The sequence below is a fragment of the Belonocnema kinseyi genome, chromosome 6, assembly GCF_010883055.1.
Source record: "Belonocnema kinseyi isolate 2016_QV_RU_SX_M_011 chromosome 6, B_treatae_v1, whole genome shotgun sequence".
Lineage (NCBI taxonomy): Eukaryota > Metazoa > Arthropoda > Insecta > Hymenoptera > Cynipidae > Belonocnema > Belonocnema kinseyi.
This window is the reverse complement of record NC_046662.1, coordinates 103,850,768-103,874,425: the sequence shown is the minus strand read 5'-3', so window position 1 is coordinate 103,874,425 and position 23,658 is coordinate 103,850,768. Positions and strand designations below refer to the sequence as shown.

The following is a 23,658-nucleotide window of genomic DNA, read 5'->3' as shown; positions in this document are numbered from 1 at the left end:
ACACACACACACACACACATAATAGGGTGCACGAGACTTTTGCTGGATCGTCCTATTGATTCCTTTACAGACTGTAACCACCTATCTCACGGTTGTGAGACGTGGTTGTGGTTGAAATTCTACCGCGATTTCGCTGGAAGCGGGTGCAATTTTTCAGATTAGCACCCGCTCCCGGCGAAATCCTGCGGTTGTCCTTATGACAAATTTCCCATACATACCCCCATGTTTCCTCCTCCCATTCACATATTCTACACTTTCTGTTCTCTTCTTTTTCCCAATAAATCCCCTCCCTTACCTCGTTTCTCAATCTAAAATCTTGCTATTCTAGTCCACCTTCTCTCTCCCCATCCATTTTCGAAATAGTTTGGTACTCCTTCCTTTTTTGTCATCTTATACCATTTATTGTATTTTGATTCCTCAATCATCCACCATCTTTCTATTAATTGTCTTTCACTCTCCTTTTTTCCAATTCTTCATAGTTTACTCCAGTTCCGTCTTCTATGTCTCTAGCATTAAATAACTCCCTCCTTTCTTCTTTCCATCCCGTTAGCTCGATCGCGCTCCCTCTCTTCTGTTCTACCTCCATCAAACATTTTCTGGCCAACTCCCCTCCCTTTCCCTGCCTCAGCTTCGTCTCAAATTTCCATGCCCTCTTTCCCGCTCTAATACTTAACTTATTCCTTTAAGCTCCTTATCTCACAATATATCCTGCCACCCTCAAGTCTGTCCCTAGTGTCCTACTTATATACCTTTCTTGTAAGCTTTTACTATCTGTCCTTTCTTTGCATCCCCATATCTCTGCTCCATAACCTAATACCGGCCATACTAACGTATCAAATAACCACATTCTCCTTCTCCAATTTTTTTTTAACCTTCTTTTTCATATTCCCCGTATCTGTTTCATGGCTTCTGCTGCTTTTTTTATCCTTTCTCTTATATGAGCTCTATGATCTCCATTCGTCTGCAAGATATATCCCAAATATTTTAACTCTTTTACTTCTTCTAAGTTTATTCCCTTCCATCTCCCCGTACATTCTTTCTTCCTTTCTCCTCCTTTTCTAAACCTCATTATCTTTGTCTTTTCTTCATTTGGATTCAGCTTTTTCCCATCTTAGTATTTCTCTAATCCTGTAATTAATCCCGCCATCGCTTTTTCATCCTCTGCCATCAACACTATGCCGTCTGCGTATGGCAGTGTATATATCTTTTCCTTCCCTATCCTAACTCCTCTCCAACCTTTTCTCCTAATTTCTTCTCCCAAATTTTATATTAATATATTAAATCAAAGTGAACTCAGATGACATCCTTGCCTCACTCCTTTCACCAACCAGAAACTATCTCCTACTTTTTCTACTGCCTTTAACCTGCTTTTTGTCTCTCTAAAAATTTCCGATACTCTCTTTATTGATCCCTCTCTTATCCCCTTTTTCACCATAACTTTTTCTATTTCGCCTCGGTCTAATGAGTCAAACGCCGCCTTAAGTCCACGAGCATTGCTATCATTGCCCCTTTTCCCATTTAGTCCTCTTATTTACTAGATAGTTCAGAGCATATGTTATCCATTACCCCCATTCCTTTACTAAACTCTGTCTGATTCGGTGGCTCTATCTTTTTTCCTCGACTTCTTTCTTCAATCTCTCCGACAAAACAGTTACATATACTGTATAGAGCGTTGGTATCAGAGTCACACCCCTATAATATTTTCCTTAATAATATCTCCTTTGCCTTTCTTGACTATTGCTATAACTACACCTTCTTTTCATAACTCTGGCCAACCCTTTCCTCTCCATAACCGACTACACATTATCCACGCCCATTCCTTTTAGTCCGTCCCTCCATATTTTCATACTTCATTTGGAATATCATCTATACCAAGGGCGTTTCCATCCTTCATTATTCCTAAAATCTTGACTATTTTTCCCCTTGTTATGTCCTCTTCCTCATCTCTTTCTCTACCATATTCTCTTCCCTTCCTAACTTTTCTCTCTACTCCTCCTAACAAATCCAAAAAATATTTTTTCCATTCGACCATTTCAATATCTTGGTTTACTCTCTTTCTTCTTTTTCTTACTCATTTTACTACCTTCCATACATCTTCTTTCGTACAGCCTTCTCCGCCTCTTCCTCAAACCTTTTATTCTCTTCCTCCTTCGTTTGATCACACAACTCAGTATACACTGAAAAAAATCATTCTTAGCACCAAGTAAATGCATTTACTTGAGTCCTATTTCTTAGCATCAAGAAAATATTCTTTAACAAAAGTAATTTTATTTTAACCAGGCATATATCTTTTGTTGACCTAAAAGAATGAATTCTTTTGCTATTTTTTCTTGATTGCAATACACATTTCTTTCATTCAAGAAAATCATTTCCTTAATTCAAAAGATCTAGATTCGTTGAAATGTAATTTGTCGTTCAAAGAAATATATATTTAATTCAAAGAGTTCGATTCTTTGAACTGATTAGGGACACATTTAAATCAATAATTTTTCCATACTTGAATCAATAATCTAGGTTTATGTAAATCAAAGAAATAATCATTTAATTCAAAATAATATTAATTAAATTACAGTATATATTTTGTTGTCACAAAGGGTTCATGCTTTGATAGCAATGGAGCATTTATTTAGATGAAGAGGTATTGTGTTTACATAAATTCATATTTCTTCAGTGAAAGAGAATATTTCATTTGATTACTAGAATTCAATTATTTATAACAAATAAACATTTATTCCAATGAAGTAATCATTTTTTTAAGCCATAAACTTAACAATTTGGCGTCATTTTTTTCAAATGAATGCTTCTTTAGATTAAAGAAATATATTGTTAAATTAAATATCCATGGTTTTGATTTAAAGAAATATTTCTTTGGCATTTATGGCGAGTTTTAAATACGGTTTTCCGCCTTAAAATTTCCATGTCACGTTAGCGTCATGGTCAACGCTGTGTACTTTACACTCAATGGAGCCAAGTTCAATTCCTGCTGCGGGTGGATTTTTCATCGAATTTTTCTGTTTCAGGTTCATCAAGATTTAAAATTATGTGACTTGTTTAAATTAAATATGTATATTAATAACAATGATAATTATAATTTAGGTTAAAAGAATCCAATTGCTTATATAGGAAAATATGTACTACGATTGAAGAACTAACTACTTTATTGCACTCGCGCATGGTCTAGGCCAAAGAAATATTATTTTGAATCAATAGATATATTTTTGTGCTTCAAATATTCAGAAATTTGCTGTGGGGAAATAGTTTTTTGAGCCTATAAAAAATTTTCTTGATCTTAAAATATATTTCTTTCCTTCAATTCATATTTCCTCATCTAAAAGAAATATTCATTCCAATTCATGTGATATTCATTTCGAACAATGAATCATTCATTTGGTGTAAAATGTATATTTTTTGTCTTAAATTAATATTTCTTTTTGTCTTAATCTTAATATTTCGTTCTTACTTCAGCCAAGTAAAATTCACTTGGTACCAGTAATCCTTTTTTTCAGTGTAATCTTTCTTTTTACATTCTCATCATTTATGATTGAGAAAGTATTAGAATTGTTCGAAATTTGACACCAGTTTTTCAACGGGTCTCGGCGTTTCGAGACCCCCTGAATCTGAAAATCAAATTTTTACGATAGCGTCTGTCAGTCTGCCCGTCTGTAAACACGATAACTCTCGAAAAAATGAACTGATCAAACCCATCTTCGACACACTTTTTGTAGATCCTAAAAGAAAGGACGAGTTCGTTAATCCGCCATTTTTGATAAAAATTTAAAAAGTGAGCGCATTTTGACAATGTTTAAGACCACCTTTTTTCTGAATTTGGAAATTCTATGTACGGATATTTATAGTATCAAAATAGTATGAAAAAAAGTCAAGAGACGAAAAACATTGCTTTTTGAAAGCGCTAAAATATTATCATAACGAATTTTTGAATTTTCCTGGAAAATCGAACGTTAGAATTTTTATTGTACAAAAAATAATAAAAAATTCCATTTTGTGGTCAAACTATGTAGGATAGGAAAAAAGATGAATTGACGAAAATGGTTATCCCAAAAAAGATCTACAAGTTCGTTAAGAATCTCTTCTTGATAGGACGCGTATCTTTTGTTTTATTCGTGAAAAATAACAATAAAAATGAAAAAATAAATAAAAAATGTGTGGAAAAACGACAAAAGTTATGAGAAAAAAAAGATTCAACAGAACCTGTTTACAAATTTCTGTCGGAAATCAAGCGCACAGCGCGAGTGTCACGATCAGAATGTGTACCTCAAAGCCTGCAGAGCTTTGAGAAGCTTAATCTTTCACCATACATAATTAAGTACGCAATTCAGAATATGAAGACACGTAGAAATACTGCCATCTAAAAGAGATCTTTTTGATGAACTTTTATTCAAGTATTCCAAATGCAAAGAATAAACATCCAATCACGAAATGCGAGGTTTACTTATGTCCGAGCGCAAAGCGTGAGATAATCTATTATCGAACGCGAAGCGCGAGATTCAACCATCGCGCGCCTGCGGCACGCTCAAACTGGCGAGCAAAGCGAGCCGCGCTATATTCTTCCCCATTACTCTTTTCTTTTATCCACTTTCTTAATTCCTTTCTGACCTTCTTTTTTTCTCTTTACAGTCCTCATCACATCCACTTCTGTTCCCCCTTTGCTAACTTCATTTTTTGTGTGCACTCTAATCCTCTTTTTATTTCTCCTATCATTTTTCCATCTCCTGGTCCACATTGCCCTCTCTTATATTGATATTTCTGACCTTTTCTCTAAACTGTTCTCTTCCTTGCCTTGACCAATCCCCTTTTCCTACACTTTTTACCTTTGCAGCCCTTTTATTCATATTGTTATTAGTTTTTTCTCCCTCAAATGTCACTATTAAGGGAAAGAGTTTCTTGATCTTACCTCATCATCGACTATCACATAATCAATTACCGTCTCCCTTTCACATCCTGAGCTTGTATATTGTCCTTTCTCAGTTCCCTCTATATTTCCGTTTAAGATAAACCATTCCAACTCCTTCAAGCTCTTCAACAACTTTTCCCCTCCCCATTTAGTACCTTATCTTTGTATTTTCATCCTCTTTCTTCTCCCCATTCCCTTCCTCCTCTGTCTCCTGTTCACGCATTGAAATCCCAACCTATTATAAGCCTCATCTATTATTTGTTTTCTTTGATCATTTCTTTTATCTGCTCTGCTGTCTCCTGCATATCACCGTTCACATAAACCCCCACCAACTCCCACTTCTCTCCTACCATCTTTACCTCTTCTACTATCAATGCTTCTTTTTGTTCTTTCCTCTCTTATCTTTCCCTGTTATACATTCGTTCCTTACTCCCGTCACCATTCCTCCCATTAATCTGCCCCAAATTCCGTCTATCTGTATTCTCCTGTACTTAACCCAGGTTCTTCTTCCCTCTTCCACTATTTTCCTTAACTTATACTGCATCTTCCTTCTACCCATGTCAAATCCTCTATTCTCTCCGAGCTTATATTTAACATCCTATTCTTTGTTATCACTTCACTCTGATGTTCCCATTTATTTAGTCTGTCAGTACCATTCTCTCCCTTCTTCGTTCTTCACTTCCTAAACTTCTCACTTCCTCTATCTCTACCTTCGCATCAATCATTTTTAGTACTTCTTCCACTCTCTCTTTCAGTTCCTTCCCCTCTAATCTTATACCTTTAATCACTATGTTTCTTTTTCTCTCTTCCCTCTCTTTCCTTTCTATTCTTTGTTCTTTTTTTCTCAGTATTTCCTTCTCCGAATTCTCACTCTCGCCCTCACCAAAATCCCGGTTTGAGCTTTCTAGTTTCTTTATCCTACCTTGAATCTCCTCTACCTTTTTACTATTATCTTCCTGTTTCTCTAGTTTTTGTTCGAATGACTGCATCCTCTTCTCTGTTTCCTGACTTGTTCCCATTTCTTTACTTCTTTCTTAAATTTAGTTATTTCCCGCCTTCTTTCATTCTTTAATTCCTCGCCCCTTTTTTCGTGCTTTTCTTCATAAATCCTTATTACTCCTATCATAACGTCTCATCATAAAAGTTTGGAAGCTTATAAATTCTATGACGCTGATTTTGTGGTGAAAGTGAAGTGCAAGCAGTTCAATGGAACTTTTCTGCTTCTGACTAAGGTTATAGTGTAACACTGCAATATTTTTAGTTTTAAATTACTGTTTTTAGTTAAAATTTATGATTTTCAAAGAGTATGCACGTCAAAATTAAGTAATATTCCTGTGAAGAATAAAATTTGTTTCAATTTACATTATCAAATTCCACTAATGATATAAAAATACGATGACAGTTTTTATTGCGATTTTGGGGGTAGGAGCAGCCTCTGGCTAGAGCGATCTGCTCGCATAATTAAGAAACTCAAATGATATCATTCAAAAGTTGTGAGATTGCATTTTTATTTCTCAGTTTAATGTAAATAAGTGTTACTTTTAACAAATCTATAAAAAATTATATTTTTCTATGACAAATTACGAAAACGGTACGACTCGAAAAACTACGAAAACTTAAGATTTTTCTTAATATATTTTGTTGAAAATTCGTCCTTTTTGGTAAAAAAGGAATCGGTTAGATTGCAGAATAGGGTCTCCTGTTACCTCTGTTTTGGCTGGAAAAAATTTTTGTTTGATAACAAACTATTAGAATCATTAATTGAAAGATAAATTAAATGATTTAATGAGGCAAAAATTTTAATATTGTTACTTTTGTTACTATGATGTCTCAAATATGGGTCTGTCACGATATATCGTTCTGATATGGTAATGATCATATTTAACGAGAAGTTGGAATTGGGTAGCGATTTGACCAAAATTTTTTTTACTAGACATAGGGGTGTCTTCCTGTCCCCACGAAACATTGGAAAAGCCTAGAATTTTGACAAAATTATTTTTGTGACCTGCCAAAGGTGTGTTTCTGGCCGTTTGGATGTTGAAAAGCACCTAAACGGTGAGCTAAATATGATCTATTCCGATATCGTGACATACCCATATTTAAGACATCTTAATAACAAAAGTAACAATAATTTTTTTAATTTTTATGGTCAAATCGCTTCATTTATCGTTCAATTAAAGATTCTAATAGTTTTTTGCCGAAAAAAACTGTTTCCAGCAAAAAAACAGGTGACGCCCCTATTCTGCACTTGCACTAATGAATCTTCTTGGTCAGGAAAAATTAATAAAAATTTGTCAGAACAGAGTAGAGATGTTTGAAATTAGTATTTTGTAACTTTTTTGTATTAAGAAAAATGTTGAATTTTCGTAGTTCTTTGAGTCGTAAATTTTCATAATTTGTCATAGAAAAATATTTTTTTATAGATTAAAAAAAACACTTATATAAATTAAAGTGGGAAAGAAGAGTGCAATATTACAACTTTTCAATATCACTTCAGTTTTTTTTCTGCAAGCAGATCGCTCTCGCCGGGGACTGCTCCTAGCCTCAAAATCTCAATAAACATCCATCGCATTCTACATCAGCAATGAAATTTGATAACTGAAATTGAAACGAATTTCGAACTTCATAGGAATATAACTTAAAGTTAACATTTATACTCGTAGAAACTACTAAGTTATAAGTCAAAAAACTAACTTAGAACTAAAAATACTGTATTGATACGCTCACCTCACTCAGAAGTAGAAAAGTACACAATTGAACTGCTTGCACTTCCCTTTCACCACAAAACCAGCTTCATGAAATGTATAACCTTTAAAACTTTCGTATCCTTTTACTTGTTTTGCAGAATAAAAACTGCGAGATTGAATAAAATATGACACTATATACACTATTGTCATCGAGGGCACTGAAATGATATTTTCACTAAAATCTATATCTCTAAGAGCATACGGATCAAATTCTTCGATTTTTCAAATTTTTTATATATTGGGTCTTGAAATCTCCCGACAACTTTCAAATATTCATTCTGCATTTCGACCAAACAAAACAATTTTTAAAAACTCCGACAACACATGAAAAGCTACAGGGGTACACAGGCACTGTTATTCCCTCGATGACCGCTCGAAGCGCGTGACGTCACAAGTGCATCTTTTTTTTCAAGTTTTTTTGTTCTTGTAATAAGTGCGGTAATAATGGGACGTAAATGTGTAGCTCCTGGTTGCAAGTCAGGTTATGGCAGCAACACACAGAAATTTCGAATGTTCTTTGTGCTAAAAAAATCCTGCATAATTAAGTTATGGCAAAAAGTAATTTTGAGGAATGACATCGTGTTAAACGATAATCATGCAATATGCGAAAATCACTTTTTTTATTCTGACATCATTTGACCGTCGGAGCTTAGAGTACCTGATGGAAACATATTTCGGAACTGATTGCCTTTATGATTCAAACGGGAATCAACTAAAAACGGAATGCTTCACCTTCGAGAACAAGAAAAGTTGAATGCAGGGAAAAAGTAATGCCCGTTAAGCTGGCAGGACCACATTGCAAAAATGGACTGAAAACCTATCGGGAATTTAGGGCTCATTTAGAACTCATTTATCACTCCTCAGAGTGATAAAACTTTGATTCATAACATTTTTTGCATAGAGTGCCTATTTTTCGAGATATTTGAAAGTTTCAAGTTTAAAAAATCACCCTTTATAACGAAAAATATGGCAAAGAACATATCGCAAGACTTTTACTTGATGATATTTCAGAAGCCTAAATGCGTCTGAAATTATGCAAGAGAAACGAAAAGAAAATAATTTTTTGTGGTAAGTTTGTTTAAACAATAATTGTTTAAACAATTTTTTTTTTCAATTCAAATATCATATTCATGGAGCCCTAAGTGAGCCTTAACATAAGGTAGAAGAAGAAATTTGTTTAGTTCATTTTTAATAGAATGGTTTAAACAAAAATTGTTTAAAAATTGTTTTTTAATTTTTCATTATCATATTGCCGGAGCCCTAAAAGAGCCCCAAATTATTGTGGAAAGAAATAATGCCTGACTCGTTTTTGACCACAGGTTTTTTTGCAAAATTGCGAAGCATTAAATTTCACAATAGGGCATTAAGTGAGCCCTAAATGAGCTCTAAATTATAGAGCAAAGAAATTTTGAAAAATTAGTTTTTTACTATGTGTGGTTCTGCTATCTTAACGTTAAGCCAGCATGACCACCATTTTTTTGTTTAAATCAAGAGCATTCGATCTGGCAATGGGGCATTAAATTAACCCTAAATCAGCCCTAAATTCCCTATAGGTTTTCAGTCCATTGTTGCAATGTGGTCCTGCCAACTTAACGGACCTGAAAAAGTAGCTTGCAAGGTTAAGCAATAATTAAATTATTGAACTGTATAAATTTAAATATGTTGTTCGGTTCAATTTAAATAAATATATACATCATATTAAATCCATTTTCTCATTTATCAGTCTTGCTATTGACTTTTTACGAAATTATTCCCTGAAAAATTGTAATTAACATTACCATTACTTTTCAAAAATAGTTCCCGCGAAACTTGTAATTGTTAAGATCTTAAAAATTTAAATATTCTTTACTATGCTATTTAAATTTTTTTTGTGTGTGTGTATAATTAAAAATTTGTCATAAGGACAACCGCAGGATTTCGCCGGGATCGGATACTTATCTGGAAAATTGCACCCGCTTCCAGCGAAATCGCGGTAAAATTTCAGCCACAACCACCTCTCACGACCGTGAGATAGGTGTGCACAGTCTGTAAAGAAATCAATACGACGATCCAGCAAAAGCCTCGTGCACCCTAAGAACACGGAGCGACCCAAGGACTACCGCCTTCTGCATTTTTCCCGCAAGTGTTTTAGCATATTGTTGACACGCAGGGATGCTTTTTAGGCCATTAGGAAGTGAAAGCTTGACACCTCCAAAATCGCCAATGATAAGGACGATGAGTTTAACAGAATATTCCGGGTACAATCGTTGTGACTCCCTTATAAGGTCTCGATACCTCTCTTTCCTTTCATTCTCGTTGGTTATGATGTGTTTGTCAGCTGGTGCCGAAAATTCGATAACGAACATGGTTCGCTTCTCGTAGTCAAGAAGAACCATGCCAGGCCTCGAGTGAACAACAGAAACAATTGTCGAGAATATAAAGTTCCAATATATGCGGCACTTCCCATTCTCGACAATTGACTCGATTTCCCTAGGAGCAATTAGAGGAGCGATATTAAGGTTAATGCCGTAAGAGTGACAGAGATGGTAATAAAGCAATCTTAGTGCCGCATTATGCCTTTGAATGCAGGTCGTTCCCACGTGAGTTGGACAACTAGATAGTACAACTATAGTATATACTAGATAGTGTGTGTGTGTGTGTGTGTGTGATTTCGCCGGGAGCGGGTGCTAATCTGGAAAATTGTACCCGCTCCCAGCGAAATCGCGGTAAAATTTCAGCCACAACCACGTCTCACGAACGTGAGATGTGTGTGTGTGTGTGTGTGTTACGAGATTAACGGAAAATAATACGTAATAAGCCGTTGCAATCGTTTCACAAACATTCGGAAGTATTAATAATTAATGTTAGAGTAGTTTGATTGATGCGAAATATGATTGGTGCGTGCTTCTTATGGTTGTATAAAAATAAGGCATTAATTATTCTGAATATAAAAACATAGTAAAATTTTTGGTTAAAAAAGTTCGTCTATTTAATACGGATCGTCTTCTTTTGCAAGAAAAAAACTTCGATTGTTCTGATGCGTCGAATGAATCAATGCGATCAATAAAAATTAATGTAAATAATAATAGCCTTATTTTTACTTAATTATTTTTACCTTATTTTTCTGAATAGAGAATATAAGCGTTACAAGGCTAACTAAAAGTGATACTACAATATACTTAAAGTCGCAGAATCTCTCGAGGGCGAATTATGTTACTTTTGAGAGGAAATTCGATATTTTTTTCCGATTTGCTAAGAAAAAAAATGTTCTACGTAGTTATGCGCACTTGAATTTTGTGCTTCGATTTTCGAAAATCTCCAATTTTTTCAAACCCCTATAACTTTTTACTTTTATCAGATATTTATTGTCATCTTTCTCATTTTGATAGCGTCTGTTTCTTTTTTTGCGGAATACAACGAAAAATTTGAAAAAGGTTCAAAATTTAACAAATATCGGCGGGTTTTCTGAAAATATTAAAAGTAGATTTTCTTAACAACAAAAAAACACAAACTTAAAGTTTTCGCCAATATTTTTGTTGAATTTGTTCTTTCATGAGGAAGACATCTTGTGACTTTCATGCTAAATATATGTTTTGAACAAAGTTAGCACGTCTAAAAATGTTCTGTAAAAAAAAACTGCTATTCTTTTGCAATATTTTGCATCTTGCATCGTTAACGATAACAATTAAAAAATATTTGTAGGAAAAAAATTCTATAGCTTCAAAAATGGTTTAGCCCATATAAGGATGATGGGATGCATTTCTTCTGTCATCAAAAACTTAAAAAATTTATATTGGACAGAATGAAAAAGGTGAGCTTCTCCAGAAAATATTTTCTTCATGTTTTTGAAATTTAAACAAAAAAATATTTTAGTATTTTCTGGAAAACACCACTTTTTTATTTTTACTTCTATTTTGATCATATTTCTGCGTACACAAAAAAAGAACTTATCAGATTCATGCGGACTAAACCGTTTTGCCAGATATCTCAAAAGAGCTAAAAATATTTTTCATCGAACTTGTTTTGACGTGTGAACTGTTATTTGAACATTTTTTTTGTATCTGTCGTCATTTAAGAGAAGAAGGAAAAATTTCACTTTTATGAAAAAAATCCCCTTGCAACCAAATCTATATAACCTGCATAAAACTCACCAGATGTCTTCCGCATGAAAAAATTAATCCAAATCATAAATTTGTGAAAAAAATATACGTGTGTGTTTTTCCAGCAAATAAACTTTTAATATTCTCAGAAAAACAACTGTCTTTTCGGTAATTTTTGACATTTTTCAAATTTTAAGTTGATTTAAAAATAAGACAATAAAATCCATAGAAATAAAAAAGAGAGCGATAAATATTTCAATGGAGCCAACAGTTTTACATGTCTAAACCAAAATTTCGGCTCTTTTGAAAGATTAGTATGTTTTATGCGACGTATGATTAGTCCATGCTTCAAAAATAGTACGCTTCGCTTGTTCTGATGCTTTAAATGAATCAAAATGATCAAAAAAATTTATAGAAATATTAATAATAGCCTAATTTTTACTTCTGGATCAAGAAATTCTAATTGTACGTCAAAATTGAATAATATTATGTTCTGCTTGTAATACATAATATAAACATTATAAAGTTTATCGTTTCCAAAAACTGAATAATCGTTTACTAATAATTAAGCGTCGTTGGCCAAAGGTATAGCAATTAATCGTTTGTGTAACTACATGATTTCATGTTCAAAAACTACGTTGTTTTAAGAATGTATTTATATAAGTATTTATTTGCAATAAATAATTTTATAATTTCCCCAATTTCAGCCTATATTTCTTAACCCCATAATAAACAGACAAAAAGTTTTAATTTTTGAAACAATTACCATTAGAAATGTGATCTTACTTTTTTTTTGTAATTTTACGGTTTACTAAAAATTTACGACTAATATAAAATGTACTAGTTCGAGCGGTTATTTTACGGTTTACTGAAAATATCCGACATCTAGGAAACCGCTTCGGGCGGTTATTTTACCAATCCTACCGATAGAAATCTCTGAGTATTCTCTAGCGAAATATCCTGGCCCATTTGAGACTTATAAGCAGAGTCGATTTGAAACAATTTAGTCTCGGAGATAGTCTGAAAGATTTGGGTCCTTTTCAAGGTCCTATTAGTGGTCCTTTTAAGAGTGGTGCGAGGGTAATATAATGTTCCTTTTGTATTCGTCACGTACCGGGCGGGCAGAGTTATTTACAGTAGTTGGCTGTCGCTAATCCGACTCTCCCTACTTACATTTCTTCACTTTTTTTCAATTAATGAATTTTCTTATTATACTTATTTATAATTATAACTTATATATTAATATAAAATTTTCTAGTTGGATTAAAAAATGTTGTCTTTTTTGTCGTATCTCATACCATTTTCGAGAACAGTCGTATTAATTCCAATTTTAAGCATTTAAAAAAAAAGTTATATATCTGAAATCATCGAAACCCGCAGATTCCAAATTATTATGTTTTAGGCTGTTAAGTATGAAATTTAAGAAAATCCACTTCTAAATTTTAATCCGAAAGCTTAACTTAGAAATCCTCTCTGCTTGTTATTTATGATTGTATTTCTATTTCAATTTCGGAAAGGACATTTTAAAGCCTTTAAAACATTTAAAAGGGGCGATCGTCTTTTCCTCCACGGCTGCCTGCGAAACCTTCCCCTTCCACTGCGAAACGACACTACCCCTCACTGGATTCGAAGTTGCTTCAGGCCCTCGATGTTATGTCCCCCATAAATATAATTCTTTTGTCTTTCAAATTACCCATTTCCTCGCCATTCTCACGCCTACACATTGATTAAAAATTCTAATAGGCCGACGAAATCCCTGGCATTTTAACGAGTTTGAGAATATAATCGTCAATATAGGTCGATTCTCAGCAGTTTCAATTAGAATATTGAATTTTCATAATCTCCCCATTAAGTCAATGAAGTGAGTCAAAATAAATGTTCTATTATTGTTTTTTTCGTTGGTAAAGCTGTTAAAAATTGTATTTTTCAAAGATTGATTACAACTCATTGACGATAGCGACGATTGTGGGCCGAAACGTGTGAAACAACTTAATTGATATCAATTGACCTGACCCTAAAGCGAACAACGTACATCAACAATTCCTGAAAAATAATAACTTCCTGAAACACGTACGTTTGTTAACTTAAGTTAATTATTATCTCATTACAATTTTAAAGTGGACCAAAAGTGAAATTTTTTAGAAAAAACTGCAACATACGAGAGTTATTGCAAGATAATATTTTTAAAAATAATAATAATAATAATCGGTGGCTCAGTTGGTTAGACACTTGGACTTCACCTCAGAGGTCCGGGGTTCGATCCCTGAGCCGGTACCTCTGGAAATTTTTCAATGTACCTTTACCGAGGTTCTGGTGGCTCGGAACCCATCTTAAGCTGTAGGTCCCCCCATCGTATACTTGACTGCAACCCAGTCCGTCAATGATGGGGTAAAAACCAGGCTTTGTCCAATATGTCTGGGCAGACTGCTCTCATCAGATCACTTGATTGCATTATAAAAATGCGTCCTTGGCTGATGATATATACCGGGAGAGCCCCGTGCAAAATGATCAAATAAAAATCCAACTCTAACCAAAAATGCCTTCGACATATTGGGTAGTATAAGCCTGTGACAAAATTTCGCCACAGAAATGTTTTTTGCTTGTTCAAACACTTTTTTGTGAACTTGAAACAATTATTAATCCACCATAACTTAAAAAGTGGAAAATTGTATTTATTTTTTTTATTTATCTATTATTTATAATTGTATTGAATTGTATGTATATAATTGACCAAATGTGGAAAATTGTATCATTTATCGTCCACAAAATGTTCATATATCATATTTATACTTTATTAGATTAGAATTAATCTAATTTTCTATATTTCAATGATTTTCTTGGACATAATGATATTCTTCATATAGAAATAGATATAAGTTGGAACACAAAGGCATTATCTCCACAGGGGACATAGCATCTAGGGCCTGGAGCAACTTCGAATCCAGTGAGGGGTAGTGTCGCTGCACACTGAAAGGGGAAGGGTACGTAGGTAGCCGTGGAGGAAATGACGACTGCCCTTTAAAAGAACTACCTGGACCTTTGAATATATCTACCTGCGTGCCTGCGGAGAATTTCTCTGAGCTTCTCTGACCCTAGAAAATCTTTAGAATATACACAGAGATTTCTTTCGGTAGGGAACTGCTAGAAAGTTACCAGTATTTTTCGTGAAAATCTAACATATCACAAATTACCAACATGGAACGGTGATTTTACGATTTCCAGGATAAATACATAACTTCAAAGTGCTATAGCAAAGCGGGATTGAAATACACTGTTGTTGGTAAACACCCCTCGATCAACGTAGGTTATAATAGTGCCAACGTTGTTCATTGTAAAAATACATGGATCGTTTTTTGCAGTGCATGTAACAGTCAAAACGACTAGAACAAAGTTACTACTAGCGCCGCCGCATGGCCGTTTTCAACACGTGGGCCATTTTCAACTCTCGGCGATATGAGGCTGATTTACGGCCTATGATTTCCACACTTATTAAAAAACTTTTACAAAAATTAAAAGATTCACTAAGCCACACATTTTTCAATAAACTTTTTGTAAATTGCTCGCAAACTAATCATTTTTTTATCATTGTCCAAATTCCTACACTGGATGTTAATACAGATCAGACCAAATGATCGGAGGGCCGCCAGTTGCATTAGATTCACCACCGTTAACCCTCCAGATCGTAAGAAAACAGAAAAGTGGCGGCGATGGATGGGGCTGATATGTAATCACCTACTTCACGCACTAGAATCACAATATACTATTTCGTGGTAAAAGCGATTTTAAGAGAAAACGTCTTTTTTCATTGTATACGATGAAAAATCCATAAGAACCCTACCGATCAAGTAGATATATTTAAAGGTCCAGGTAGTTCTTTTAAATGTTTTAAAGGCTTTAAAATGTCCTTTCCGAAATTGAAATAGAAATACGATCATAAGTAACAAGCAGAGAGGCTATATCAATAGAGTAGCCGACACTCTAGGGTCCTTTGTTAAGCTTTCGGATTAAAATTTAGAAGTAGATTTTTTTAATTTCATAGTTAACAGCCTAAAACATAATAATTCGGAATCCAGGGGTTTCGAAGATTGCAGATATCTAACTTTTTTTAAATGATTAAAATTGGAATTAATACGACGTTTCTCGTAAATGGAATGAGATACGCCGTAAAAGACAACATTTTTTAATTCAACTGGAAAACGGGATATTAGCATATAAGTTATAATTATAAATAAGTATAATGAGAAAATTTATTAAATAAACAAAAAATTGTTAATAATTTGAAGAGAAATTTAAAAAGGGAGAGTCGGATTAGCGACGGCCAACTACTGTAAATAACTCTGCCCGCCCGGTACATGAAGAATACAAAAGGAACATTATATTACCCTCGCACCACTCTTAAAAGGACCACTAATAGGACCTTGAAAAGAACCCAAATCTCTCAAACTATCTCCCAGACTAAATTGTTTCAAATCTACTCTGCTTATAGTCTCAAACGGGCCAAGCTATTTCGGTAGAGAAAACTCAGAAATTTCTATCGGTAGGGAAGGACTTGGTTTCCGATGTATCTTTATTTCTTGTATTCACTAATTTTTTTTAAATTACGAAAAACATTAGTAATATAATATAAAAATCCTACCTGGTTTCGCGAGTTCACGACACTATTGCACCCAAGATTACAGATACCAATATTACCTTCAAAAAATCAAAATGTCACTATTACGGTCATTCGACGCGGAACTTAATAAGCTTTCTAATGATTTTTGAAAACATTTTCTCACTTATTATTTTAATCACAATTTTAAGTATAAAAACGACTAAATTATAAACAGTAGATCATTCAAACGAGTTGCTTGTTTATTATAAAAATGTTGATTTTACTTTGACACATTCAATTGAATAAATTGTGTTTTTATTATTGTCATCATTATGCCCCTCCGTGTTTTCATTACTTGAATAATTGGCTTTAAGAACTGGTAGAACTTTGTCAGATTTGAATCTAAAGGCAGTGCATTTAACCATTTTGATCGGCAATTATTAATTTAAAATATCTCATCAACACTTTCTTTCTACAGGCCTCCAAAGGAGTACCACGGGGCTGACTACGATCTACGATGCAAGGAAATCAATATAATACAATAGAAGCATTTAAAATTCCTATTTGTTCCAATTCTACCACGTTAAATGACTTTGTATTGCTTTTACTCAAAAACTACAAATCTCCTCTAAAAAATATTAAGGCTATACGCAAAATTATTTCACTGTTTCGGTAAAATTCGATATACAACACTTACGAAATAAATTAAATTTGCAATAAAATGAAAAAATGACACAGGAATACTCCAATTTAACTTTACGGAAGATTATGTAATTTTAAATTATAATTTATATATTTGTTTACACGGTACGCGAAAAAATAAACAAACTGAACATGAAATTGGCTGAACTCCATCATTGCCATGATTTAACTCACACAAGGTCTAGCCAGGCGCAAGTAAAAGAAATTCCAGCCAATCAGCAACGATACTAGCCACATCGCCATGTTGAATAAATGAGCAGCTGCAGCCAGCATCCTGGCCAGAGTTATTAAATTCCCTAGAATTTAAGTTCAGGTTATAAAAGCGAGAATATAACAGAATTTTGGAGAATTTATGATTTTTAACAATATTTTTATAGTTCACGTTATGTTAACTAGTCCAGGCGAATTAACTTCTTTTGATGCTAAAAAAAAGAATCAGGGTCGATTTAGGGGGGGAGGTGCTTGAAAAGGGGTGGAAATGGTATTATTATGTATCAGCAAAGATAATATCTTTGGTAACAGTGACTTTTTCACAAAACCTCAAAATGTCCAAGAAAAATGCGAAACACAGTGTTTTCTTTTCTTTTTTTTTTCGTTTTTTAGATTTAATTTCCGGAAAAATGATTTTATTTTGACGAGAATCAATGAAAGTATACCTTTTTATATCCTCGATATTCACGAATGTTTTTTAGATGGAAAAATCAATTGGTTTTCGAGATAATCATTTGTTCCGGTCCGAAACACTTTTTTTTCAACTAAAATTTTTCCTTCAGAAAATCACCGTACAGAGTTCTTTCGGGGCTCAATTTTTTTTTGCTATATACTTTCTGATGAAATGAAAAAAAAGTATAGTCCTTATTGGAGAACATGCTCAAAGTGGAAAAAACTCGAAAAGTTACTTTTGCAACAATCGATTTTTCACTTAATGTTGGTAATTTGTTTAAATTGTGAAATATCTTAACAAACTACGGAAAATATACGAAAAAAAAACAGTATTTTATTATTTTACCAGGAGCTTCATTTTTGAACACTAACGCTATCAACATTCAAGTCGAATAATGAAGCTTCAGAAGAATAAAGAAAACCACAAATTAAAATTTTTTTGTCTTAAAATCAATTGGTTTTTAAATTTTTGTTAAATTTATAGATGTATAAGCATGTACAAAACGTCATGGTTCGGACGATTATTAGAGATTTGACAAAATTTTGGGAGATTTCGATGAATACAAAGCCATTTCACATGAAATCGAGCAGCCAGGTCTTTGCTTGAACCCGAAAATCCAGTTATCCGAAGGAATTTAGCAATATCGAAGAAACGTTTGAAGATCAGGAAGATACACAGTATACTGAAAATTCGTACCATGAAGATAAATTTTAAATATTGCCAAAAAGACACAGACTAGCGTACTATTATTTATTTATTCATTTTTTATATGGCAATTATGTTGTAAACATTCATAGTGTAAAAATCTCGAGAAATGAAATATTTTTGGAAACAAAATCTTAAATTCTAAATAATTTAATTGAAAAAGGCTTATACATCTATAAATTTAACAAAAATTTAAAAATCAGTTGATTTAAAGGCAAACAAATTCAAAAATTTGTACTTTTGCTTATGCATCTGAAGCTTCATTATTCGAGTTGAATGTTGATAGCGTCAGTGTTCAAAAATGAAACTTCTGGTCAAATAATAAAAGACAGTTTTTTTCGTATTTTGTTCTGTCAAATTGAATGGAGTAATCAGTTTTTCAAGATATTTTGCAATTTAAACAAATTATCAACATTTAGTGAAAAATTGATTGTTGCGAAAGTCACTTTTCGAGTTTTTTCCATTTTTAAATATTGAGGACATAAAAGGTATACTTTCATTTATTTTCGTCAAAATAAAATTATTTATGAGGAAATGAAAAATAAAAAACGAAAAAAAAAAGAAAACACGGTGTTTCGCATTTTTCTCTGAGACAATCTGAGAGATTTGGGTCCTTTCAAGGTCCTTTTACTGGTCCTTTTAAGAGTTATGCGACGGTAATATAATGTTCATTTTGTATTCATCACATAGCGGGCGGGCAGAGTTATTTACAGTAGTTGGCCGACGCTAACTCGGCTATCCCTTTTTAAATTTCTCTTCAAATTTTTAACACTTTTTTTTTAATTGATAAATTTTCTCATTATACTTATTTATAATTATAACTTATATACTAATATACAATTTTCTAGTTGAATTAAAAAATGTTGTCTTTTTTGGCGTATCTCATTCCATTTACGAGAAACGTCGTATTAATTCCAATTTTAAGCATTTAAAAAAAGTTAGATATCTGAAATCATCGAAACCCGTAGATTCCGAATTATTATGTTTCAGGCTGTTAACTATGAATTTAAAAAAATCTACTTCTAAATTTTAATACTAAAGCTTAACAAAGGACCTTTGATTGCCGGCTACTCTATTGAAGAGAGAGAAGGAGCACTATTGCCAATATTTACGTCTTGCAACACGTGGTGGATAGAGAATTAATCAAAAAGGGTGTCAAAGTGTACGCGCTTTTTGTAGATCTAAAGAGCGCGTTCCCGTCAGTGGATAGGGGGAGATTGTGGGAGGCAATGGGAGAGAGGGGATTGAAGAGGGGCCTGATCGAGAGGGTAAGGGAGGTATACGAGGAGACGAAAGATAGGGTGAGAGGAGGGGAGGGAATCTCTGAGGGATTCTGGATGGATAGGGGGTTGAGGCAAGGGTGCCCGCTTAGCCCAATGCTTTTGCAATTTTGATCGCGGATATGCAAAGTAAGCTAGCGGATGGAGTGGTAGGAGGAGTTAGGGTAGGAGTAGTCAGGATATGGTTACTCGCATATGCAGGTGACATAGTGCTGTTGGCAAAGAGTGAAGAGGCTTTAAAGGAGCTGATAAAGAGGTTGAGACATTACTTGGACAAGAATAAGTTAGAGTTAAATGCGGACAAGTCGAAGGTTATGGTGTTCAGGAAAGGAAGTTGGAGAGATGGGGAAGGGGAGTGGAAGTGGAAGGGAAAAGAGGTACAGTAGGGAATAGAGGTACAGTAGGGAAAAGAGGTACAGTAGGGAAAAGAGGTACAGTAGGTAAAAGAGTTTGTGTACCTGGGCTTCCTGTTTCGAAGAAATGGGGGAGTGGATGGTCATATAAAAGAGAGAGCGAGAAGGGCAAATGTGTTGATGAGGCAGGTGTGGCGACTGGGGAATAGATTGTTCGTAGATGATTTTGAAAGGAGAATGAAATTGTTTAATTCGCTAGTGATGAGTGTCTTATTTTACGGAGTAGAGGTGTGGGGTTGAACGGTAAGTGAGGAGGTAAATAGGGTTCAGGAGAGGTATGTAAAGTGGATACTGGGGTTGGCAAGGAATACGCCGAACTATATTGTCAGGAGAGAGACAGCAAGAACGAGTTTAGGGATTATAACAGGGAGTCGAGCGTGTAAATATGAGAAGAAATTTTTGGAAGAGGGGGGAAGTAAATTAGTTAGAGTGTGCTGGTGGGAAAAGGAGAACAGACGCAATGGTGCAAAGATGGAGGTGGAAAGGGAAAGGTATTTTAGAACGAATGGATTGCAGATGGATGAAGTTAGCAGAATGCACGAGGAAGGAAGGAAGATATATGAGTTGGTTCAAAAGAATAGCCTGGAGAAAGAGAAGGCAGAAGGAGAGGAGAGAATAAGAGAGTCAAGCCATAACGGAAACTATGTGTGGATTATGCCAAGGGAGAGATAGCAATATTTGTGTAAGAAAGGAGAGCAAGGAAGTAAGGAATCTATAGCGAGAATGAGGTGCGGTTGTATGGAGAATTATAATAGGTTCTGGCTCTCTAGACAGAAGAGAATGTGTGAATTATGCGGGAAGAGGAATGCAAGATTAGAGCATTGGTCGGAGGATGTGAAGAGGTGGAAACTAGGGGGATAAGCATGGAGGTATTGTTGCATGAAAGGGGTGACAAAAAGGGCAGTAGCATGGGTGAAGGGGGTGTTTGGTAAGATATAGAAGAAGAGAAGGAAGTAGGAAGCGGAATGGAGAAGGAAATATTGTAAATAGGAGAGGAAGTAGATGTAAGCGAAATGTAAATATTGTAAATATTAGTTAAGTATTAGGTGTTAGCCTCGGAGACAGAGGATGGTAATGCGAGGCATAGCGACAAAAGAGCGAATTGCGTGCGAAGCAAGGCGAGGCACAGCGAGGTAGGTTAGGCTATAGAAGCAAGCGGATTAGTTATAAGGTGTGGAAGGATAGTACTTTGTAAGACGTAGTTGTAAGAAAATTCTGTAAAAAAATGGAAGTGTAAGCAAGTCAATTTTGTAAGGCCAGCAGGCCGAAAAATAAACGTTTATCTATCTACAGTCACATTGTTCAATCTGCACATTTTATATCATTTAATGATTACAATGAAGTCTGTATTACTTACCCATATTTTCCAGGTCACAATTTGTCGTTATTCTGCCATATTGAAGTGTATTTCACCAAAACAGTTAAAAAAATAAACACAGTGAATCAAGGTGCAAAGGTTTTATATTTTATTTCACATAAATAGTTTTACAATTTCTTTTTAAGGCATCTTAAGAAATAAAAAATAAAGCTATTAAACGTTATGACATACATATATATCTTTGAAAGCAAAAGTAAACGAATCATGCTCTACAACAGTGCATTAAACGCCACTTGACATAAGGATAATTTTTTATTATATTTTCATATAAAATGACCCTTATGATAAGTGGCGCATGATACACTGTTTTAGAAAAAACTTAAATTAAAGAAAAATAAAACTACATTTTTTAAATCCAATTTTTGACGGCTATTTTGAAAGTGATTGACGAAAGATTTAATTACATCTTTTTGACCCTATTTTTTTTTTGTTAAAGAAATTTGATAGTTTCTCGAAAGGACTAATGTTTACATTGTACATAATTTAAATTATATTTTGATAAGGTACTCTTTACGTTTTAACTAAAACTTGCTTGGAAATTAGGTAGGAGTAAAACATAGCAGCTTTGTGTGCACAAAGAACAGCCTTTCTTAAAAATTATAAAACATCAATTAAAATAAGCTTAAATTTTTTCAACAACTTGTGCATAATTTTTCTTAAAAGGTGACGAATATAGGCATGTGACAGTCTTTTTAGAACTTATAAAACATCAATTAAAATAAGCTTCAATTTTTTTAATAACTTAAGTCTAATTTTTCTTGAAAGGTGACGGATATAGGCATGTGACAGTCTTATTTAGAACTTATAAAACATCAATTGAAATAAGCTTCAATTTTTTAACAACGTAAATCTAATTTTTCTTAAAAGGTGACAAATATACGCAGGTAACAGTCTTATTTAGAACTTATAAAACATCAATTCGACTAGCTGTCAATTTTTAGATTTCCTTAGGTCTAAGCTGTCTTAAGACGTCACGAATGCATACAAGTACCTAACAGTCTTTCTCATAAAATTATATAACATTAATTTGAACTTTTTAAATCTTTATGAAAATTTTATGAAATCTTTGCAATATTTGTGAAATCTTTTGTATTAAGTTCAAAGCATTCAAATATTTTTAATCTGCGTAAGATCTTTTAAAATTTTAGATATGTGGTTTGCTATAACCTATTTAAAATCTTTAAAATCTTTGAAATCTTTTCAAAGTTTTAAAATCCTTAAAAATGTTCGAAATTTTTGTGAAATCTTTGTTAAATATTTTGAAATATTAAAAAAAATTTTTAATCTTTGTTTCTAAAATCTCTTTTATTCGCTGAAATCATTTAATTATTCAAAATCTTAGTGAAATCTTTTCAAATATTTTTAATTGTTTTGAAATCGTTTAAAATCTTCGAAATATTTTATAATCTTCAAAGTCTGGTGTACTGTACCATCTTTCAATCTTTACAATCCTTTAAATCTTTTGAAAGTTTTAAAAGCTTTGTGAAATTTAAGTGAAATATTTAAAATCTAGTGTACACGCCTTTTTTATATCTTTGAAAATTGTGAAATATTTGTAAAATTTTCAAAATCCTTTTGAATAGTTTTAAATTTCTGAAATATTTAATAATAACTTGCAAAATCCGTTATATGACCATGTCTCATTTTAATTCTGAAACTTAATTAACGTGGAAATTTTCTATTAATACATTTTGTAATTTTTTATTTGAATATCACAAGAAGTGTATACTTCAACATTATATATGAGCAGAGCAGAAATCAAAAACTTATAGAATTATTGACAATATTAAACTCTATTCATTGTAATGTATAAAATAATTGGTCAAATAATTGGTAATCAAATTATTGAAATCTATTACAAAATTCTCGAAATCTTTAAAAATACTGCAGTACAAATTGAAAACTTACGCTCTCGATTCGTCTAATCTTCTTTTTCTTTCCAGGATCGTCGGTGACATCAAGACCGGTTAGAGCAGTTTGACTTTTAATAATATTATTAACATCTCCGCCATTAACAGAAGTGTTGGAAGTGTTGCTCGACTGCCGTTGAGTGCCTTGTAGAAGCTGGCCTGTATGCTGTTTCGAAGCTAAAACAACTTGCAACACATTTTTTGATTAAGTTGTCAATGACACATTTTTACTTATTTCGTTACCTACCTTGAGGCCACTTGAGGCTGGCAATAT

General features: G+C 33.5%; 1 protein-coding gene across 1 annotated transcript in view; it reads right to left on the bottom strand.

Annotated features, from left to right (window-relative positions):
• The window catches only part of LOC117174268 (DNA polymerase zeta catalytic subunit), a 198,175-nt gene extending 181,010 nt beyond the window's left edge, over positions 1 to 17,165 (bottom strand). Inside the window, exons 1-2 of the mRNA XM_033363187.1 lie at positions 17,030 to 17,165; positions 16,375 to 16,430 (exon numbers count right to left, since the gene is read on the bottom strand). The gene's annotated coding sequence lies outside the window, so the exon portion shown is untranslated. The remainder of the gene's footprint in view (positions 1 to 16,374; positions 16,431 to 17,029) is intronic.
• Between the last annotated feature and the right edge of the window lie 6,493 nt (positions 17,166 to 23,658).